General features: G+C 48.1%; 1 protein-coding gene across 1 annotated transcript in view; it reads left to right on the forward strand.

Annotated features, from left to right (window-relative positions):
* The first annotated feature begins 598 nt into the window (after positions 1 to 598).
* The window catches only part of LOC130127192 (serine-rich coiled-coil domain-containing protein 2-like), a 114383-nt gene continuing 92067 nt past the window's right edge, over positions 599 to 22914 (forward strand). The window contains exon 1 of the mRNA XM_056296762.1: positions 599 to 649. The gene's annotated coding sequence lies outside the window, so the exon portion shown is untranslated. The remainder of the gene's footprint in view (positions 650 to 22914) is intronic.

The raw sequence follows: 22914 nt of genomic DNA on the forward strand, positions 1-22914 counted from the left end.
GCTGCGCCTCAGGCAGGCGCCGTGCGCGGCGTGGATGATTCAGCACGGCGATCAACGAGCGACCGTGACAACAAGACGCGCACGCGCACCCCCCGCGCGCGCGCACGCACGCACGCTGCGGCTTTTCCGTAGAGCATGTGACGGTGCGACGGACAGAAAGCGCAGTGTGAGGCGGAGAGCGAGATGCTAATCAAGCGTGTTAGAAACGGTCGGACCTAAAGAGGAAAGAAAGCAAGCAAGCACAAATCGGTGCCGCGGGGCAAATCCGGGGTATTTTGGAGGCTGCCCGACAGGCCCACCGCGCAAGGTGTCGCCCGTCTCACCCGGCTGGATGCTGCCACACGCCGCCGCCGCCGCTTCTGCTCGGGGTCCTTGTCGGTCTGCGTGTCGTTTTCTAGCCCCTTACCCCCCCCGACTCCTCCTCGCCTCATCGCTGCGCGGTGGGTTCGTGTAGCGCGACGTGTCGCGGATGCGCCGTCTGGCGGCAGCCCGCTCGCCACCCGCTGTCATTTTGAGCGGAAGTTGTTACCGGGTCGCTGCTGGCGCCCGCTCAACTTGTCATTTAACGTCCACCCGTTCGAAACCCCCCCCCCCCACCCGAGCCTCTTCTGGTCTGCGGACTTTTGCCCTGCGCTCGATTCACCCGCAGGTAAGTGAAACTGTTCATGGTGCCTGAGACGTATGTACCGTTTAGCTCTATTTGTGATACAGGTGAACTGTAGTAGGGGGGAGGGAAGGGGGGAGGGAAGGGGGGGCGGTTTGGTCTGACTGAAACTGAAGCTACATAATACGTGGCGGAAGTTCGATGTGCAGCATTGTGTGTAAGAGCAGGTTTCTGTTAGAAACGCTAGAGAGCACACCCTCTCAGCGGCGTGTGTGTGTGTGTATAGAGAGAGAGAGAGAGAGAGAGAGAGAGAGAGAGAGAGAGAGAGAGAGAGAGAGAGACTATGCCCTCCACGTACCGCCGTTAGGACTTTCTAAGGCATGCCTTCTGGTTTCTGGACATGCCACAGTGGAGCAGCAGCGGCGTTCCCTCCGTTAGTTCCACGCATTCCGCACATTTTCTACCCAGCTGTCAGCCTTTCAGTAGAAACGAGTCCAACTCCCAACAAAATAGGAGTTAAACCCCCCCCCCCCGTGGACTCCCCAGTGTCCCCATCTGAGCCTTGCCTGGTGTCTTGGTAGAGATGGTGCCCCACTGAGGCTTTGACTCTGGGACAGTTGGTCCAGCAGATGTTAACACATTATGTGTGTGTGTGTGTGTGTGTGTGTGTGGCCATAGGGACTAAAGTGGCATGTGAGGCCTGTAAAGTTTGCTTTTGACTCTTTGTCTTTTTTCATGCCCTGCTGGGCCTTTATTATTTGCTAAATGGCAAATTGGCCTTATTGCTAGTCACGCTAATAAAGGTCTAAGCCGTTCTCTTTCCTGTTCTGTTTTATTGATGCGATTGCGCCGATGTAAGTTTTCCTATGCCTGTCTATATCTGTCTGTCTGTCTCCTTCATTCTTTCCTCTCTGTCTCTGTCTCTCTCTCACATACATGCACAACCTCTTCACCAGTTCCCGTGTCCCTGGAAAAGCATAGTTTGACAGCATCCTCCGCCTATTTGTTGCGTGCCGCTGTACGTTGCAGGCCGGGCCGTGCACAGTCCGGAGAAAAAGTGGATGGGCAATGGGAGTGTCCCTCCCTGCAGGCGTGCACGATGACAGTGCAGTGAACAGTCGGAGAAGACCGGAGCTTCCCCCCGGGTAGCCTGGTGTTTCTGCACGCCATGAGTAAGAAAACATTGAGACATGCTGACCGTGAGTCAGTCAGCTCAGTTTACGTACAAGCCTGGTTCACAGGGCAGTTAGTGCCTCGCTTTCCGTTGCGGAAATGCTTATTCACTTGGTTATAACGCACACAAGAGTTGTCGTTTCAGGAGTTGTTCAGCGTCGCACAGGCCGCGTTAAATATTCAACACTTGTCCTGGAGATAATTAAATATGTATTTCTTCTGCGTTATCTGTATTTAAGCCCGGATCTTGTGTCTCTCCAAAAGATGTTTGTGAGGATCGAGACTGTTCGGAAACAGTTTCCACGTCCCTGCAACCCAGAATCTTAAAAACCCTTATTGTCCGGGCTCCATGAGGTTCTGGGGTGGCAGTTAACCCAGTATGAGCCGTGGTATACGTACTATGTACATGCTGGCAAAGAGCAAGTCTTGTTTGGCTCGGTAGTGAAACCCGGTGTGGTTTGTGGACAGGCCTGTGAGACGGCATGTTGGGACACCAAAACTCCTCACTTGAAAAAAAACAAAACAAAAAACGATAAAAGCGAGGACGTTTTGACAGCTGTTGAGTGGTGGTTGTAACTAAATACAACAGAAATGCGGTAGAGTGGTGCGGGCGTCCTCAGACAGACGCGAGCCGAGAGGTGATGGGATTATTCCTGAGCTCTCCCCGTCCGCCGTAACCTGCTGGTCTCACAGCAGGATCAGGCTGAGATCCCTGGCTAATGATCAATCCCCTTAACAAGAGCCGCCGGATTGATAGGCTGAAGTCAATCTCTCTCTCTCTCTCTCTCTCTCTGTCCCAGTCTCTCGCTCTCTCTCTCTGTCTCTGTCTCTCTCTCTCTGTCCCAGTCTCTCGCTCTCTCTCTCTCTCTCTCTCTCTCTCTCTGTCCCAGTCTCTCGCTCTCTCTCTCTGTCTCTCTCTCTGTCCCAGTCAAATTCAAATTCAAATAGCTTCATTGGCATGAACAGAAAATATGCCATTGCCATAGCAGTTTACAGAACTGTCTCTCTCGCTCTCTGTCTGTCTGTCTGTCTGTCTGTCTGTCTGTCTGTCTGTCTGTCTGTCTGTCTGTCTGTCTGTCTGTCTGTCTGTCTGTCTGTCCCAGTCTCTCTCTGTTTCTCTGTCCCAGTCTCTCGCTCTCTCTCTCTGTCTCTGTCTCTCTATCTCTGTCCCAGTCTCTCGCTCTCTCTCTCTCTGTCTCTGTCTCTCTCTCTCTGTCCCAGTCAAATTCAAATTCAAATAGCTTCATTGGCATGAACAGAAAATATGCCATTGCCAAAGCAGTTTACAGAACTGTCTCTCTCGCTCTCTGTCTGTCTGTCTGTCCCAGTCTCTCTCTGTTTCTCTGTCCCAGTCTCTGTGTGTGTGTGTCTCTCTCTCTGTCCCAGTCTCTCTCTCCCCCTCTGCATCTACCATGACATGAACACCCAGCTAAGAGCCATTTCTAAACTACGTCACTGACTGAAAGTGATCCAGGTGCCAGTCAGAGCCACAGCCCCTTTGTTTCCCACTCCTCTACGTGGGGCATGTTATCAGCTTGCCGGTGATGAGCTTATTTATTGGGTACGGCTCGAACCCAGTCCAGGGCTACACCCCTCACAGGCTAGGCTAACTTAAAAAAACAAGTGTTTTTGCAAGTTATGCCGTTGTACCGTTCCCTTGTCTCTCTCCCACGGCCTTCCCTCTCGTTAGTTGTCCCCATCTTCTTTGTGGTTTTCCCCTCTTCTCTCGTCCCTCCTTTTGCCTCTCTGTCTCTCCCCTTATTCCACATCTCCTCCACCTCTCCCCTCTCCTCCACCTCTCCCCTCTGCTGGTACATCTGACACCCAATAGATAATTGATGCCCTCGCCTTCAGGTCAGGGGCCATGCTTTTAAGGGCATGACACACACACACACACACACACACTCACACACACAGCTCTCTTTCTCCTCCATCTTTTCTCTTTTGTTCGTTGTTATTTTCCATTTCGGTTTTCCTCTCTCAAGGAAAACGCGCCTAGGGAGAAGGTGTTGAGAGGTGTTTGTCGACTCTTTCAGCCACTCCTTTATTTATGTGGTTATCTATATATTTCAAGCAGACTCTCTTAAGGTAAATAGTTGAGTGACTGTAAGCCGTGTGCTGCTGTCATCCGGTAAAATGCCGGCCGTGGCGTCTTCGCATGTGAACATCGCACACGGTTACAGTGTGCGGTTTATCTTATCCATCTATTTAGTCTGATCTCTCACCCATCTTGTTATCTTGTGTTTCTTGCTGTGTGTTTAAGTGTTTGTTAGCAATCAGGGTGTCCGGGTGGTGTAGCGGTCTATTCCGTTGCCTGCCAGCACTGGGATCGCCGGTTCGAATCCCCGTGCTACCGCCGGCTTGGTCTGGCACCCCAAAAGACACAACTGGCCGTGACTGCGGGTGGGAAGCCGGATGTGGGTGTGTGTTCTGGTCACTGCACTAGTGCCTCCTCTGGTCGGTTGGGGTGCCTGTTTGGGGGGGGGGGGTGGAACTGGGGGGGAATAGCGTGATCCTCCTATGCGCTACGTCCCCCTGGCGAAACTCCTCTCTGTCGGGTGAAAAGAAGCGGCTGGCGACTCCAGCCTGTATGGGAGGCTGTATGGGAGGAGGCATGTGGTAGTCTGCAGCCCTCCCTCGATCGGCAGAGGGGGTGGAGTAGAGACCGGGACAGCTCGGAAGAGTGGGGTAATTGGCTGGATACAACTGAGGCTAAAAAAGGGGGAGGGGAGTGTTTGTGAGCAATGTGCTGGACCAAATTCCTTGTATATGTAGACGTACTCGGTGAATTGAGGATCCATATTCTGATTAATTTTTATTTTTTTTTGGAATTTTACCCCTTTTTCTCCCCAATTGTATCTGGCCAATTACCCCACTCTTCCGAGCTGTCCTGGTCTCTGCTCCACCGCCTCTGCCGATCCGGGGAGGGCTGCAGACCACCACGTGCCTCCTCCGATGTATGTGGAGTCGCCAGCCGCTTCTTTTCGCCTGACAGTGAGGAGTTTCACCAGGGGGACGTAGTGCGTGGGAGGATCACGCTATTCCCCCCAGTCCCCCGCCCCCCCCGAACAGCCGCCCCGACCAACCAGAGGAGGCGCTAGTGCAGCGACCAGGACGCATACCCACATTCGGCTTCCCACCCGCAGACACGGCCAATTGTGTCTGTAGGGACGCCCGGCCAAGCCGGAGGGAACACGGGGATTCGAACTGGCGATCCCTGTGTTGGTAGGCAACGGAATAGACCGCCACGCCACCCGGACGCCCTGATTCTGATGAATTAAACCTGGGCTTTCTCAGATGGATGCTCTCTGACAAATAATGTGGAGTACTATGAGCAAGGCATTTGTCCAGATTCAAGAGAACCCAAGGTCATCACCATGTGGGGCGAGATCTAACGCTCTGACCTGAACGGTGCCTTGTCTGATCCCCCCCGACCCATCCATGGTTGTATTGACATGTGTCCTGCTGCATTTTGCTGGACACACGGAAACTCTAAAGTCTCCTTCGATAAAAGCATTAACGCACACAAATGGCATCTGCGAATATAAAAAGTTGCACAGCAGTCTTGTGTTATTATCCAAAGCCTTTCAATCACCGGGGTGAAAAAAGAGCCACGGGATATCATTTAAATAACTTGGATGAGAAAGAAAATCATCTTTCTGCTCCGAGCTGGCCACCCGAGGGTTTGATGTGCAGGCAAACCCAGCTTGTAAACTAGTTTTAACCTGCTGTATATGTGATATAACCGCAAACCAGATCAGAGCCTGACACACCTCTCGTTCTAGATCTGAAGATGTGGAGCGTGCTTCTCACGCTGCCCTCATAATGATGATGCTTATGAAGGGGTTTGTTGATACTCGGGGGCAAGAGCCAGTATTCCTGGTTAGGGATGGGCATGTCGAGCAGAAATGCTAGTCGATATTCACTGGGAACTATTCGACCAGTCTTTCCATACACACCCACCCCCACCCACTGGTTCGCTCTCAGATGACTACTTGGTTGTTGTAGACTTGTGACATGCTAGCCTTACCTGGCGGAGTTTGGCCTGCACCTCATTTTCATTTATTATTTTGAAGGTCTTTGCATACCATCAGGAGACAGGCATGGGCACAAGTCCATGAATACTGGGATGGCATCCAGCGCTTCACCCGTGTCCCCGTCCATAGGGGTCGTGGTTGTGTCAGGAAGGGCATCCGATGTAACATTTTGCCAAATCATTGTGCGGATTGACAAGACCATACCGGATCGGTGGAGGCCCGGGTTAACAATTGGTGCTGTGCCCTCACAGGGTACTGATGGGAACTATGACATCCGCTGTGGCGACCCCTGAGAAACGGGGAACAAGCCGAAAGCAGAAGAAGAAGTAGTCTTTGCACGTTTCTCCTGTCTGTACAGTAGCATCTCTAGACCATCTCACAGCGCTGCAGCAAACGCTACACCACCTTCCTGTGGACAAGCGCCAAACCGAACATGCCACAAGGGAAAATATATTTTTTTCAGATGAGGCGATAGTCGCATAAACGATACGAAAACACACACAGCCAATAAATACTACGTTGCCTCGCGTCATGCCCCTAGTTACGGTGCACAGCAGCCAATGGATATTTGAACATTTGAAAGTCACGACCCATGACCCATCCCTTTTCCCGGCATGGTTGATGCCGCCTAAAGCCAGCTGTCGGTCTCCATAGCTAGAAATGTGCTCCCGACTTGTAGGACTCGAGCATCAACCACAGTAACTAGTAAAATCACTACAGTTTAATAATTAATTATATTGATTAATTATTAATTAATAATAAATAAATTAAACTAAGTACAGTCAAGTAACCAAGTACCTTTCACCACGCTACCTGGACGTGCTGATGATGTAGTCAGAGGAGACAAGGTTCACACCGTGGTGTGCGTCACGACCACAACCACACCCGACACTGACAACGGAGATGGGCGTGGAAGCCAGGCAGCATAAAAGCACAGAAACAGTGCTGAACTACGGTTGCTCACAAAACTTTCCGCGCCGCAGAAGTTACCCCACGTGTTTTGTTTTCTCAGGTGAAATTATTTTTCTCTCTGATTTATGATGACAACAAGATGAATACGCTGCCGGTGCTTTGCCAGATCCCCGGACTACCAGTCGATACGCTCGGCATGGAAACCATCTCGTTTGGGCTTAGCAAATCCAATACGTTACATGCTGTTTCCCCACACCCCCCCGTGTTACCGAGCGCCCTCTCTGTCAGAAAACAACAGTTTTGTTAGATAAAGCAGTGCCTGCAAGTCATGTTGTTTATACCAGTTTACAAAACGGGTAACACTTGAGTATGGGGAACATAGAAAAACTTAATTACTAGTGAATTAGTAATGATCAAGATGTCACTTTAGTATGGGGAACATATTCTAAGTAACAAAAACTTAATTTACAGTAATTTAACACTATGAACACTTGTAGTTTTGTGTTTTGTTATGTAAGAACAGACCATATTCATGAAGTGTTAGTAAGGGAGAATAACTCTTCTTGTGGTACTACCACCTTATAAAGTCCATACTAAGCAAAGCATATTGAGATGGTACTACTAATAAGCAATACTTCTGAGGTTATAGAGGGAAAACTCATAGTTAATGGCTTACTGGTTATATAATAAGGCCATGCAGAATAAGGCATTAATGAGTACGTAATAATGACCAATTAAGAGCCAATATGTTGCTAATTTGCATGCTAATAAGCACCTAATTAATAGTGACTACGTTCCCCATACTGAAGTGTTACCCAAAACGGTTGCAATATTCATCCAGCATTAAACTGAACTGTCTCCAGACACCAGCCCCCAGAAACCTGCACTGGGTACCGGGAGTGTTCTCCATCTGATAACAGAGGAATGTCCAAACAGTGGATGTAATGGCAATGGTGAGGAGGAGGAGGAGGAGGAGGAGGATGATGATGATGATGATGGCACTTATATAAAACCAGCCGTCTCTGCCCTCTTGTCTTGTCTTATCGGCATAGGAGGAGCCATGAGATCATTCCTTAGTGTCGTAATTTCCGTGGATCTTTTCATCTGTCCTTCCTCCCCGAGAGCTCCTGACTCCTCGGCTCCTTCTCTACATCTCTCTCTCTCTCTCTCTCTCTCTCTCTCTCTCTCTCTCTCTCTCTCTCTCTCTCTCTCTCTCTCTCGCATACACACACTTCCCCTCATTGACATCGCCCTCGTTCTGATGTCTCTTGTTCCCGTCTGTATTTGGCTCGAAGCAATAGATTGACAGTAGGAAAAGCTTTCTAGTGTGTAGGTCGTCCCCTCTTCTCTGGCAGTTGAATGGGACTACAGCAGTTGGAAAGAGGATCGACACTTATCGTAGGCGTGGTGCAAATGTGTACATTTGTAGGCTTGTTCAGCCTTGTCACGCTCCGCGTTCACACGGTTTCGGGCACGCGGCGTGTTGGCGTGTCCAGCGGTGTTGAGCGGCGGGTTTAGTGTCTTTCAGTTGTGCGGCGTGTTTACAAGTTGTTGTGGAAGCGAGAGGAGCGTTTTACCATTTCACTTTCCCCCAGCCACCTTCTCACCCTTGGGCCGGGGTATCGGGATGAAAGGTGTACCGTCGAACTAACATTTCTCTCGCTCGGGCAGCTGTGGAACGGTCGTGGATGCAGGTTGGGAAGTTGTAACCAGCCACCAGCTGAACGTATGGTCTTATCCGCTCCCGCTGCTCAATTTTACCTCCTACATTTAGTTGAGAAACGACTTATCGCAATACACTTGACCCATTCCCCCCCCCTTTTTTCTCCCCAATTGCACTTGGCCAATCGCCCTATTTTTCCGAGCCTACCTCACCCCCTCTGCTGATCCGGGGAGGGCTGCAGACTACCACATGCCTCCTCTGATACACGTGGAGTCACCAGCCGCTTCTTTTCACCTGGCAGTGAGGAGTTTCGCCAGGGGGACGTAGCACGTTGGAGGATCACGCTAGTCCCCCCCGTCCCCCCGAACAGGCGCCCCGACCGACCAGAGGAGGCGCTAGTGCAGCGACCAAGACATACCCACATCCGGCTTCCCACCCGCAGACACGGCCAATTGTGTCTGTAGGGACGCCTGACTAAGTCGGAGGTAACGCAGGGATTCGAACCGGCGATCCCCGTGTTGGTAGGCAACGGAATAGACCGCTACGCTACCCGGACGCCCCACTTGACCCATTTTGATTTAGAAAAACGAAATGTCTCCAGCAGTGCAACTGGCTGATGGGTTTTGGAGCGTGCAAGTCGCTCTAGCTGACGAATGGGGGAAAAGCAAAATGTGCCACCCTGCCTGGATGGAGAGCGTACTGACGGGTGGAGTCTTGAGTGGAGCGTGCACTTGTGGATTATTTCAGGGTCCAGAGTGAACTTGAGAGGAGTGTGGCCGGGAACGGGGAGCCGGTGGAGGGCAAGCTGTCGAGGGGCACCAGGGAGAAAGAGCTGTTTTGTGTTACATCAGCGCAGCAAAGAAACACACACACACACACACACACACACACACACACTAATGAATACACTTCCTTGATCATTGGTCACACACACACACACCCGCACCGCGGGCCAGGGCTGCCCAGCACAACAGAGACTTTGTCCACGGCTTACCACAGCCAGCTCTGTGAGACTGTGGGTAGTGGGCTACTGACATTCAGTGGCTGAGGGTGGTCCGGGGATGAAGACCCAGTCACACTATATTGGCTTACTGTACACTGTTTTCAGAATCCTTGGGGCACAGAATTCATTTGACTAGCAGATAAGACCACCCAGATTTGACACAGTTACATTTCAAGGAAGTACTGCGAGTGCTGCACTTTGACAAACATTACGCGGATCCATTTTTTATTTTTGTTTTTGGGCTCGAGACGCTCGCCATGGGTATTCGGTAGGTTTAAATGAGTTTTAAAAGCTTTATCTAAACTGCCAGTCCTGGACTTTTGCAGAGCACCAGCAGACCTTGTTGTTGTATTAAACATCTTTCCCCCCCCCGTAAGAAAAAGAAATGAAATATGAATGTTGGGATTTGCAAGTTTTTTTGCACATCTGTGGCTGCTGGCGGCAGTGATTCTCTCCGGTCTGGCATCATTTGAGCCTCCCGGGGGGTGAAACACCAACAGATGCCCAGTGTCTCATATCCAATCTCCCCTGTCTCCTATGTTCAAAAAGATGGGAGTACTTGGGGCGTCCGGGTGGTGTAGCGGTCTATTCCAATAGCTACCAACACGGGGATCGCCAGTTCGAATCCCTGTTTTACCTCCGCCTTGGTGGAGCGTGCCTACAGACACAATTGGCCGTGTCTGCTGGCGGGAAGCCGGATGTGGGTATGTGTCCTGGTCGCTGCACTAGCGCCTCCTCTGGTCGGGGGGGGAGGGGGAACTGGGGGGAATGGCGTGATCCTCCCACGTGCTACGTCCCCCCTGGTGAAACTCCTCACTGTCAGGTGAAAAGAAGCGGCTGGCGACTCCACATGTATGGGAGGAGGCGTGTGGTAGTCTGCAGCCCTCCCCGGATCGGCAGAGGGGGCGGAGCAGCGACCGGGACGGCTCGGAAGAGCAGGGTAATTGGCCAGATACAATTGGGGAGAAAAGGGGGGGGGTGGAGGACTTAAGCTGGGCTCTCTGTGGGAGGGTTGGAAGGGGGCTCATTCATGCTTTCTTAATCGACCCATATTCCACATCTGTGACTGTGCTTGGTTTTGTGTCTTGCTGTTGTGTTTTGATGTGTTTATGTGTGTGTGTGTGTGTGTGTGTGTGTGTGTGTGTGTGTGTGTGTGTGTGTGTATGAGCACCACCTTGTGACGGTTTGCATCTGTGGGGTTAGAAATGGCCAATGAAGGCTGAGCATTCATGCAGTATGCGTCATATCCAGCCCATGTCTGGTGGGTCTGTATGGGTGTGTGTCTGTGTGTGTCTGTGTGTGTGTGTTGGTCCTCCCCACACCTGCGTGGTCCTGAGAGAATCGGCCAAAACAGCAGCACGGTTTTACCACCATCACCTTTAAAGGTGTGATGGAGGGGAGAGATAACAGGCAGGCACAGACACATTGGCAAGAAGGCAGCCAGGGACACTGAGAAGGAGCCAGGGTGCAGTCATCTGAGCACTGAGGCAGTCGTGCAGAGACGACCAGTCTGTCTGTCTGTCTGTCTGTCTGTCTGTCTGTCTGTCTGTCTGTCTGTCTGTCTGTCTGTCTGTCTGTCGCAAAATACCTAGATGCCAGTTTCCTTTTCTGTCTGACTGGTTATTTAGGCTGAACTTGCTGCTCTTCTCGTGGAGCCGCTGAGCATGGTGCGATAGAGGGCCATGCTGAGAGGCGTGCCCCGCTTATACTGCACCCACCCGAATAGCCAAGCTTGATGATTATTTTTTTTTGTGGATTTTTTTCCTCCCTTTTTTCCCCACCAATTGGATCTGGCCAATTACCCCGCTCTTCCGAGCCGTCCCCGGTCACTCCTCCGCCCCCTCTACTGATCCGGGGAGGGCTGCAGACTACCACGTGCCTCCTCCCATACATGTGGAGTCGCCAGCCGCTTCTTTTCACCTGACAGTGAGGAGTTTTGCCAGGGGGACGCAACGCGCGGGAGGATCACGCTATTCCCCCCAGTTCCCCCTCCTCCCCAACCAGGCGCCCTGTGCGACCAGAGGAGGCGCTAGTGCAGCGACCAGGACACACACCCACATCCGGCTTCCCACCCGCAGACACGGCCGATTGTGTCCGTAGGGACGCCCGACCAAGCCGGAGGTAACACAGGGATTCGATCCGGCGGTCCCGGTGTTGTTTGGCAACGGAGTAGACCGCCACGCTACCCGGACACCCCAAGCTTGATGACTTTGTGAGGTCATCCAGACACCCAAGCGTGTGTACAGTACTTGGCTATACGAGTTTTATTTCAGTAAGAGGTCACATTGATGAAGGTAAATTACTACCACTGCAGAGAAGTGTAAGTTTTACTTCGCAGGTAAAACTCAGACTTCACCAGCATCTTCCCCTGACATACTTATTCAGCTAAATATGACTCTGAGGATGAATTGGACTTTAAAACAGTAACTGGTGAACTTCCAAAGCGGCCAGACAAACCAGTAAACGGCATGTGGCTCGTGGTGAGTTGTCGCTGGTGGCTTAATATGGGTTGTATTGACGTAGAGAGCCGTGCTCTTTAAGTTTTACGTTACGTCGATGTAAAACGGTCACCGCCCAAGTCGGATGTATTAAAAGGAAGATGAGGAAAAGGGAGAAGGAAAGGAGGCAAGTGGAAAGGAAGGAGAGGAGAGGAGAGGAGGAGGTAGTGTCAGATATTGAAATGCAGCAGGCTTGGTTTAGGTTACCGCTGCCCTCTACTATTAATAGCTGTGTCCTCACTGATGTGCAGGGCTCTTGACCAGTCTGTCTGTCTGTCTCTGTCTCTCTCTTTCACTCTCTCTCTGTCTGTCTGTCTGTCTGTCTGTCTGTCTGTCTGTCTGTCTGTCTGTCTGTCTGTCTCTGTGTGTGTCTGTCTCTGTCTCTCTCTTTCGCTCTCACTCTCTCTCTGTCTGTCTGTCTGTCTGTCTGTCTGTCTGTCTGTCTGTCTGTCTGTCTGTCTGTCTCTGTGTGTGTCTGTCTCTGTCTCTCTCTTTCGCTCTCACTCTCTCTCTGTCTGTCTGTCTGTCTGTCTGTCTGTCTGTCTGTCTGTCTGTCTGTCTGTCTGTCTGTCTGTCTGTCTCTGTGTGTGTCTGTCTCTGTCTCTCTCTTTTGCTCTCACTCTCTCTCTGTCTGTCTGTCTGTCTGTCTCTCTCTTTCGCTCTCACTCTGTCTGTCTGTCTGTCTGTCTGTCTGTCTCTGTGTGTGTCTGTCTCTGTCTCTCTCTTTCGCTCTCACTCTCTCTGTCTGTCTGTCTGTCTGTCTGTCTGTCTGTCTGTCTGTCTGTCTGTCTGTCTCTGTGTGTGTCTGTCTCTGTCTGTCTGTCTCTCTCTGTCTTTCTCTTTCTCTCACTCTCTCTCTTGCTCTCATTGTGTTTTTTTAAAATAAAAGTTACTTTTTAAAAATCAAAAATCAAATCTCTGTCTCTTTCTCTTTCATAAATTCAAATTCAAATGTGCTTTTATTAGCATGACATATACATTTGTATTGCAAAGCATTTTCACATAAAGGACAATAAGAATGCATGAATACAGAACATATATACATATATTTTTTAAATATATGTATGTAAGAGAGGGCGAGAGAGAAATACATATACATTTCTTGCTCTGTCTGTTTGTCTCGCTCCCTCTGCCTGTCTCTCTCTCTGTCTGTCTGCCTGTCTCTCTGTCTGTCTGTCTCTCTCTGTCTGTCTGCCTGTCTGTCTCTGTCTGTCTGTCTCTGTCTGTCTGTCTGTCTGTCTGTCTGTCTGTCTGTCTGTCTTGCTCCCTCTCTCTCTCTCCCTCCCTCTCTGTATTAAAGTTTTTTTTTTTTAAAGTTAAAAAAAGTCTCTCTCTCTCCCAGTGGGGTGGTACCAAGGTGAGATGGGAGGGTAACTGAGGTGGATAGAAAAGGAAATGGAGGACAGGAGCTGGTAGTGACGGGGGACGGATGAGTGTCATGCAGATATGATGGATGACAGAAGGAAGGTGCTTTATGTCGGAGAAGGACAGGTAATTTTTCCTGTCCGTCCCAATCCTTTCTCACCTTCTCAATATCGCAGCATGGAAAAAGAGGGAGCTTGTGTGTGTGTGTGTGTGTATGTGTGTGTGTGTGTACCATCTTTAATGTCTCACAGATATGTTACATCAGCCTTGGCCTTTGAACTGCCACAGCAGCAGCAGACAAACGCCCATTTCAACAGAGCTCTGCTTGGAAAATATACAGAGATGTCTTCTACTGTTGTATTGTGTGTGTGTGTGTGTGTGTGTGTGTGTGTGTGTGTGTGTGTGTGTGTGTGTGTGTGTGTGTGTGTGTGTGTGTGTCTCGTTTGGAAGAGTGAGCGAACACTTGATATTTTATGTAACAGCCTCAAAGCATCTTTCTGTAGCAATAATTTATTCGCTGCTCAGTGGATTTTAATAGTTCTGCCACAGGAAGCTATTCAGAACGTTGTGTTTACCAGTCAGTATGAGAAGCTAAGCTGAATATCGTACAATCTGAAATCTCTGTTGTCAGTATCAGAATCTGCATTTTGATGTGTTAAAATCACATTCCAGATGTTATGTGGATGTCCTTTGAAAACTTAAACACTATATTATTCACACACACACACACATACACACACACACACACACACACACACACACACACACACACACACACAGAGTGAGTTTAGGGCCCTGTCCATCTGTCATGGGGCCCCTGGTCCATCTGGATCTCAGCAGTGTGTTCTGCTCCAGTAGCGTTTAGCTGCATCCTCTGCCTGGGAGCCGAAAGGAAATCTAATCACAGATTGTGTCGAAGGGGACCCTTGAGGTAATGGGGAGGGGGGCAAACTCACCACACATACTCGAGAAGATTCTCAGCGGATATCTTTGGGATTTGATTTTAGCTAGTTTGTCTGTTTAATATCCAGAGATCATACATAATTGACATTATTATTGTCAGTGTCGTCATCTGTCCTGTACTTGTGCTTTATCATTGTTTTGCGCGAGAGTGAGTGCAGAGCTTCTCTTCTTACCAAAGAACATGTGGTGTTGCTTGGGGGTGTGGTGGGGTGGGGGTGGTTTTTACCCACTTCGTTCTTACTTTCAATGACCTTTATCCCCCTGCTGTGAGTGGTATAAAGATGCTCCAGATTTGTTCTGCCCTGCTGTGGGGAGGGTCGCTATAATGTGTTTGAGGTTAAGTGTGAACTCTTGACATATGAGGTTTGGGCCATATTGATTGCCGATATTGTGTTTCTGCCTTAGCCTAGCTGCTAAGAAGGAAACGCCACCAGGTCAGCTGCCAATTGACCCCGGTTAAAAAAAATGTAGGTTACTAAGGTGGGCAAGTCATACTCCTGTTGCCTAAATACTTTGTTTGCCTATAGCCTTCTACATTCAGTGTTGTAGTTTATGGGTCTACCTCTATTCTTTTCTTCTAATGTCTTCCCTAAAAGGGAGATTAAAGAAAATCCTCCTTTCTGTTTCAAGCCATCAGAAGTTGTAAGGAATTGTTCACTATTCGGTATTGCTGTAGGAATTAAAGTGGAAGTAGACAACTTTTGAACTTCCCCCCCTAGTGTTTCCATGTGGTATTATTGTTTCGCGCTGCTGTCGCAAAGACAATCCGGTGTCGGTTTTCCTCAGAGCCTAGAAACTCCCAAAAACCCAGGACACGCGTGCATTTGTTTACACATTTCCCTGAAGAAGCATGTTCACGTAAGACAGTGTTTTCCAACCCAGTCCTCAAGGAACCCCTATCCTGCAGATTTTCATTGTAACCCTGCATAGGTAGCCCTGCTTGTACTTACTCAACCAGTCATCTCATAGCACTTAATTATGCAAGGTGTGCAAACTCAGACATTCATTGCTGATTGGTTGAATAACTACAAACAGGTACCTATTCAGGATTGCAAAGAAAAAATGCAGGATAGGGGTTCCTTGAGGACTGGGTTGAGAAACACTGATGTAAGAGGTAAAGGAAAATTGTCATGATTTTATATTGAATTTGGGAACTATTGGCAATTGTAATAACATAGTTTGAGTAATGTTATTGCTTCGCACAAACAAGTAACTACTGCAGGGGTTGGGGTGGAGGGAAGAGTAGAAGAAAACATTAGAAGAAAAAATGTGTTCCTTTTATTATCAAACGGACAATTTATCATTGATGTTCGTTTCTGGCTGTTGGCAACATGGCTAATGCTAGCCATGCTAGCTAACGGTAACAGCCAGATACAAACATGTTTGTTTCTTTTGTCCCAGAAACAAACATCTTTAAGCCACTTTTTTTTTTGTCATTGTAAGTTACAATGAAATTTGTTCTCTGCATTTAACCCATCCTATTGTATAGGAGCAGTGGGCAGCTGCAGTGCCTGGGGACCAACTCCAGTTTTTCTTTCCATTGCCTTGCTCAGCAGCACAGGCAGGAGTATTTCTGCACCCGGAGACACACGCAGACACGGGAGAACATGCAAAGTCCACACAGAAAGGACATGGGACAACTTGGGGTTCGAACACAGGACCTTCTTGCTGTGAGGCGACAGCGCTAACCACTGGGCCACTGTGCTGCCATCTATGCTTGTTTTTGCCCTGGTCCTGGATTCCTTGTAGCTCCTAGTTCGCCTGGCTGTTAGCGTTATCTAGTAGTAGCATTAGCAACAAGGCTAACCGTTAGCAGCCTGAGTACTGTACAAAGCAAGAAACAACTGCAAGAATCACAATTTGAACTAGAAACCCCGATCTCAGTGCTATGACAAAGCCAGAGGAAAAGATCCGGTAGTATTAATAAGTAGGGAGGTTGTGTATTACTTACTGATCAAGTAGAAATAATGCTAACTGAAAGTCAGTTTGGAACCATCTCAAGTCCCAGAGCACTCTCCATTGAGTGAATGCCTGTTAGGTTCACTCTTGTTATATCTCGCCTTCTATCACTCTCCTTCTTCACCTTCTTTGTCCCATCCGTCAACTGGGTTCTTTTTCTTTTGCCGGGTAGAGTTTCCACAGATACTTTGGTTGTTCCACCGTCCGCCATTGCCTTGCCTGCTACTGAGTAGTTGGTGCACTTCCTGCTCCATAAATGGATTTGCCGGGCAAAATCTTGCCAGGTGGCGGACAGAATTGCATAATGAAAGCGAGGCTTAAAGCCAATGGTGTCATTATTCTATAGCCATTACACTTTACAATCAACATTTACTTCATAATGATAGATTAAAGCAAAAAAGTTGTCTAACTCCACTTTAATTAACTGGTTCTGTTGTGTGTTACATAAGAAAGAACTGTCTGCAGAAATAGTCTGGGCCTCGATACTGATTAATTCATGAGGTCAGACTACAATAGCTGCCACTGTTTTCAGTGCTCAACCAGCAATGGTGTTTTAGTGCATTAAACCTGGATGTCGTGATGTGTGAAGGGACACTTCTGTAATTGTTGTCATTTTATTATCAAGACTCATTTTCACTACAGCTGTGCTTTTTTTCTTGTATTAATTGGCAATTTACATTACCTCCTTGGAAAGAAGTAATGTGAACTCCTTTTCACATTTTTCAGTCAAACTAGTTGATCCTTCACTGTCCAACATGGTCAACAGTCAGTTAGCTAACCATCATAATAGATATTATAATCACTGATACATTGATTCAGTTTATGTGATACTATATCAAGCCCACTAAATTTCTGTTTGTAGCACAGAACTAATATATATATATATATATATATATATATATATATATATATATATATGAATTATATAATATATATCAATTTCTAAAGAAAAATTGCAGAGGTGATGTACACAATTATTTGCATATTGAGCAGGAAAGCAAAATCTGGGCGTAATTGGTTAGTGTAGATGCATGTTGAGGCATATGGTCATACCAAGTGTAAATGGATTCTGTCTTGGTACAATTTGGATATATCTGAAAGCAAGAAGCCAGGCCTAAACGGGTCCTGTTTCATCAAGGTTGTTTGTTCCCATTGATTATGGGTGGTTTCCTACTCCTGGAGCTGGCTTTATGGGCTACCACTGTAAAAACAGTCGATCAAGATCAGACATGCAGATTTTCTGTACATGTCATGTCAAACAATAACAAATCCGAGATACTACATGGCTCTGCTCAGTTTGGTAGATGTTGCCGACTGTCAATCCGGCATTAAAGAGGTACTAAACACTTGAACTTTTGTTTTTTTTTGGAGCTGTAAACTGAGTGGTATGACTGTACGGTGATGAAACACACCAATGCTGTTGTTAATACTGACATTTCTTACCAAATTTCTAAAAATATTTTTTTAAAAATCATTTTTTTGGTTATCCGGGTAGCTTAGCGGTCTATTCCGTTGCCTACTAACATGGGGATCACGGGTTCAAATCCCTGTATTATCTCTGGCTTGGTCAGGCGTCCCTACAGACACAATTGGCTGTGTCTGCAGGTGGGAAGCTGGATGTAGGTATGTGTCCTGGTTGCTGCACTAGTGCCTCCTCTGGTTGGTCGGGGTGCCTGGTTGGCGGGGGGGACTGGGGGGAATAGCGTGATCCTCCCACATGTTCCGACACCCTGGGGAGACCCCCTCACTGTCAGGTGAAAAGAAGCGGCTGGCGACTCCACATATATCGGAGGAGGCCTGTGGTAGTCTGCAGCCCTCCCCGGATCGGCAGAGGAGGTGGAGCAGTGACTGGGACGGCTTGGAAGAGTGGGGTAATTGGCCGCGTGCAATTTGGGAGAAAAAGGGGGGAAAAATCCCCCCCCCCAAAAAAAATCATTTTTCAAAATTATGCAGTGGGTGGAGTTAGGTTCAGAATGGGTTATTGTTGTAATTGACCTACTCTCACTGTCAAGCGGGGCCGTCGACAACAGCAAAAGAAGAGTTTTTCAGATATTACTTCAAAGCTCCTTTGGGGTTTATTTTTTTCCTCCTGTGGTGACTTGATTTTTCTGTTCTCTTTTGTCAGCTTTTCTTATTTGTACATGCAAACAAAGTAAAAGGAGACCTAAATCAGAACAGAATGATGATTATTTTCCCTCCACTTTGCACCTCAGTTCCACTCCGCATCACTGGAGTTGACCTGTGTTGGTTTCATCACAGGTCAATGGAGAGGACAATCGGCCATGGCGGCTTCAAAACGGCCTTGCTGGGCCTGTTCCTCTCACCTCAGTGGGCTGGGAACTGGAGCGTGAGGACAATGATAAACCCCACCGTATCACTGAATGGATGCAATGGAGAGGGGAGGGGATGGAGAGAATGGGGGACAAGGGTTGGGGGGGGGATGAGCAGGGTAGGAAAGGAGAAGTGGAAGATGGGTAAGGGTTTGGAGGCGAGTGGAAAAAGGAAGGGGAGCTGTAGGGAGTTGGAGAGAAGGGGGGGGGGAGTGTCATGGAGACATATAAAGGCAGCATGTCATTTGTCATACTCATGTTTCATAAAAGGCAAGTAGCCATCAACCAGGCAGACGGAGAGACACATGAGCAGCCTGACCAATTTACATAGTGAGGCAAACAGCCAACCAGAGACTGAGAGAGGCAGACAGCCAGCCAGACAGACTTTAAGAAAAAAAGGCAGGCAGCCAGATGTGCTCCCATCAAATTTTCAAACCCCTGTTATTCCTCAATGCATTCTGGGAGTTAGCTTTGACGCACACATGCATCCATGTACACATGTGCGCTCACAGGTATGTGGCATACACACACATGCACTCCAACATTGTTAGACTGCAGAATTTGTAACATCATTGTTTTCCTGCAGGTTCAGTTGTCATTAGATAGAATGACTCGGCGTAAGTCTTGTTTTTTATGTATTTATTTATTTATTATTTGGAGATAGGTGTGCTTAAGTGCAGCCGGTATCTACTATTAGCAAGGCAGGTTTGGGGTAAAATCTGCAAGAGTAATTCTAGTGATGGGATCTACCCATGAGTGTGACACCAGACCCATACCCATTGATTGATTATATGTCGTTTTGGATAAGAGTGTCTAGCAAATGAGTAGAATGTGATTAAATACAACTTTTTTCATTACATTCTTGGTTGTGGAATTGTAATATGTATGGCTATACATTTTCCAGTTGCTGAAAACAAAAGGATGTAGAAAAAGCAATGTTCACTTGTACGGTAAATCATATTGCAATCACAGTTTTCAACAGAGAGAATGGTGAGTTTGGCATGAGAGTGAAAGATGGAGCTTGCAGAGTTACAAATTGAATTTTTTTGAGGAAAAAAATTTAATTCTCTTCCCTCTTCCTGTCGCTTTTCCTCTTTCAGATGCAGTGTTTATGGACAGGAAGTGAAATTTTACAGCCAATGAAAGTGTCTGGTCGGTTTGTGAGAATAAGAATCATAGACGTTGTTTTCACCAACCAGAAATAAATATGTTGGTATAACGAGAAGAAATATGTATGAACAGTGTGCAATTGTTAAAAGAGTACAAGACAGCCACTGTGGCCTGCAGACCCAAGAAAAATTAAATAAAAAGGTTTCCATCCTCATTCCTGGTTTCCAACCTGCCCCAGCTCGGGGCAGTGGGGGTTGGAGAGGGGCACTTTTGGGGTTTCCTGGTTTTTCTCTACTGCAAACTCTGGTAGAGGGAGTAGCTGTTGTGGTAGCCTCCTACCAAATCATGGGATCCGTTGTTAACAGCCATGAAGTGATGGGGTGATATTCTGTATCGCATCTATTAATGACTCTAGATAGGAGAGCGCCGGTGTGTTTTGCTGTCTGTGTATGGAAGTCCTACCACAAACAGCTTGAAAGGGAAATGGCAGCTCTGTGTTGGCAACCTGGATCCCAATCCTGATGGTCCTCTGCCGCCTTTTGAGCATGCGCAGAGCAAAAGTTGACTTTGCACTTTCACTCCATGACAGCATTTAATTCACACCTACGTCATTGCCTGTTGTTGGCTTTAACCCGTATGCTCGTCCTGCTGCGCCGCTCGCTGGTTGTCTTGAAGAGGTGATGATAAATTCTAGTGCGACTGCCTTATCCAGTTAACCAAATTAGATTAATAACATAGGTAGAACCCCCCCCCCCCAACAGGGTCTTTATCTGATTATCTTGTTCCTTCCAGCACAGCGTCTCTTTCGCCGGCTGTTACGTCCTTAAGGCAAACCGTCTCAGAATGAAACCCATCTGTCACCGCTGTCAGACAAGAGCTTCTCTGGTGGTCCAGCCTTCAAATGTGCACTAACGGGCTGCAGACAGCGTGACACTTGTATTCCCACTTTTCCATATTCACCGAAGTTTGTATGACTGGAAGGTGAGCACTCATCTCCTGTCTCTACGTAGGTCCCCTGTCTCTACGAAGGTCGTGCTATACACTCGAGTTTCTAAGTGGAAGATATGGTGATACCCAGGGGCCTCATCTATAAACGCATGCCAGGGTTTTGTGGGGATGAAAAGTTTCCACGTGCACGTGTAGGGTTTATAAAAAGTAGGCTGAACTTGACGTGCGGATGCGCGCAGCGCCACGCAAACCTCGACTTGTGCCTACGCCCGTTTTGGAGCCGGTGGGGAAATTGTGACTCCAATGGCGAAGTAATGAAATAAATCATGTTGGTCTTTTCACTCGATACATTTAATTTGTCCAAGTAGAGTTGTTTTTAAATGGGGCGTCCGGGTGGCGTAGCGATCTGTTCCATTGCCTAGCAACACGGGGATCTCCGGTTCGAATCCCCGCGTTGCCTCCGGCTTAGTCGTCCCTCCGTACAGACACAATGGCCATGTCTGCGGTTGGGGAGCCGGATGTGGGTATGTGTCCTGGTCACTGCACTAGCGCCTCCTCTGGTCGGTTGGGGCGCAGTGGGAGCTGGGAGGAATAGCGTGATCCTCCCATGCGCTACATCCCCCTGGCGAAACTCCTCACTGTCAGGTGAAAAGAAGGGGCTGGCGACTCCACATGTGTGGGAGGAGGCATGTGGTAAACTGCAGCCCTCCCTGGATCGGCAGAAGGGGGTGGAGCAGCGACTGGGACGGTTCAGAAGAGTGGGGTAATTGGCCGGGTACAATTGGGGAGAAAAAGGGGGGGAAATCCAAAAAAGAAATAGTTTTTAAATGGCTTACAAGTATCAGATAAAAGCTAATTACATTTGGAGCCTGTAGGAAGTTGATGGTGTTCCTTCTACGAAAAGCGCAGTGATTTTGTCCTCCCAGCTTGCATAATGCCTTGATTCTTGGGTAGATTAGATTGGTTTTGCTGACCTTGCACGCAACCATCCTGCTGTGTGCATGTTATGTTAATGCATATCAAAGTCAAACACGTTTTCGGTGGGTGTCGGACTCTGCCAAGGTTGTCCCTTGTCTCCGATTCTGTTTGTGATATTCCCGGACAGGATCTCAAGGTGCAGCCAAGGTGAGGTCCGTTAATGTATATCATTCGTCCATATGCTAAACAAATCTATTAGCCCTCACCTGACCGTGGGTATATGTTAGGACTTTGCTCCTCACCTGCTCTTCATTTCTCATGTTGTCACAGAAAAACAGGCTGAATGCTTCCTCCTGGGAGGAGGCTGGGTGACTCGTAGTTTGATGCACAGTTTGAAGTTGGTTCGGGATATGTGAAAGGAGTGCATTGGATTTGGTATACGCAAGGTTTTATAAATCTAATTATTTTCTAATGTACGAGTTTTTAGTATAGAGGTGATGCAAAGTTTTATACACGAGACCCCAGGACCTTGAGATGGATGAAATCTGCAGAGCACTGGACGATGATGATGATGTCACCGTGCATTGTATATTTCAAAGGAGCAACTTCCTTTAGTTGGGGAAACACTGCATGTATATAATCTGGTGCAGATTTCCATTCATTCATTATTTTCAAATGATTTCACGTAAATGTGAATATGGGCTGTCATCCGCTGTAGCCTGTTAAACACTTGGCTGGCCTAACTGCGAAAGTGGGAATTAAAGTACAGTCTTCAATCATTAATTCAAATGGACCTGCTGGCACATTGCCGAGGGAGAGAGAGAGAGAGAGGGAGAGAGGGGGGGAGTTCATGGTGAGAGAAATATCTATCTTTTCACACAGAGCTGAGTCAGAATCATAGAAGTCATCTGCATGTGGCTGTTATGTAATATGTACATGTGTGCGTTCACTCTCAAACACACACACACACACACACACACACACACACACACACACACACACACACACACACCAGATGATCGTCCCATCTCAGTGTTCAGTCTTTAGCTTATCTTGATAAAGTGCCTCAAGTTTTCAATCGCACTACATAAACTCCTCAACACTACACCCCCCCCACCCACCCACCCTCTGTCACCTCTCTATGTGACTGTTGGGCTCGTGCATGAAAAGGGCATGTGACTCGCTAGCACCAGAGGTGCATAACTTGTGTTGCTTTTCGCTGATTGCTCGGCCAATAGAGAGACGCCACCCTTTATCCCGACGCCGCCGGAAATCAAACCTGCATTTCAGCAAGCATCGGCCCCGCTCAGCTGCTCTTAGACAAGACACGTACTCTTAACGGGGTTGCTTTTATGAACTGACCTCTGACCTGCACTTAAGGGGGTTGCACACGAAGAGCGTTGCCCATTCCCCCGCAGGGCTCCATAAGAA

Source organism: Lampris incognitus, chromosome 17 (genome assembly GCF_029633865.1).
Source record: "Lampris incognitus isolate fLamInc1 chromosome 17, fLamInc1.hap2, whole genome shotgun sequence".
NCBI lineage: Eukaryota > Metazoa > Chordata > Actinopteri > Lampriformes > Lampridae > Lampris > Lampris incognitus.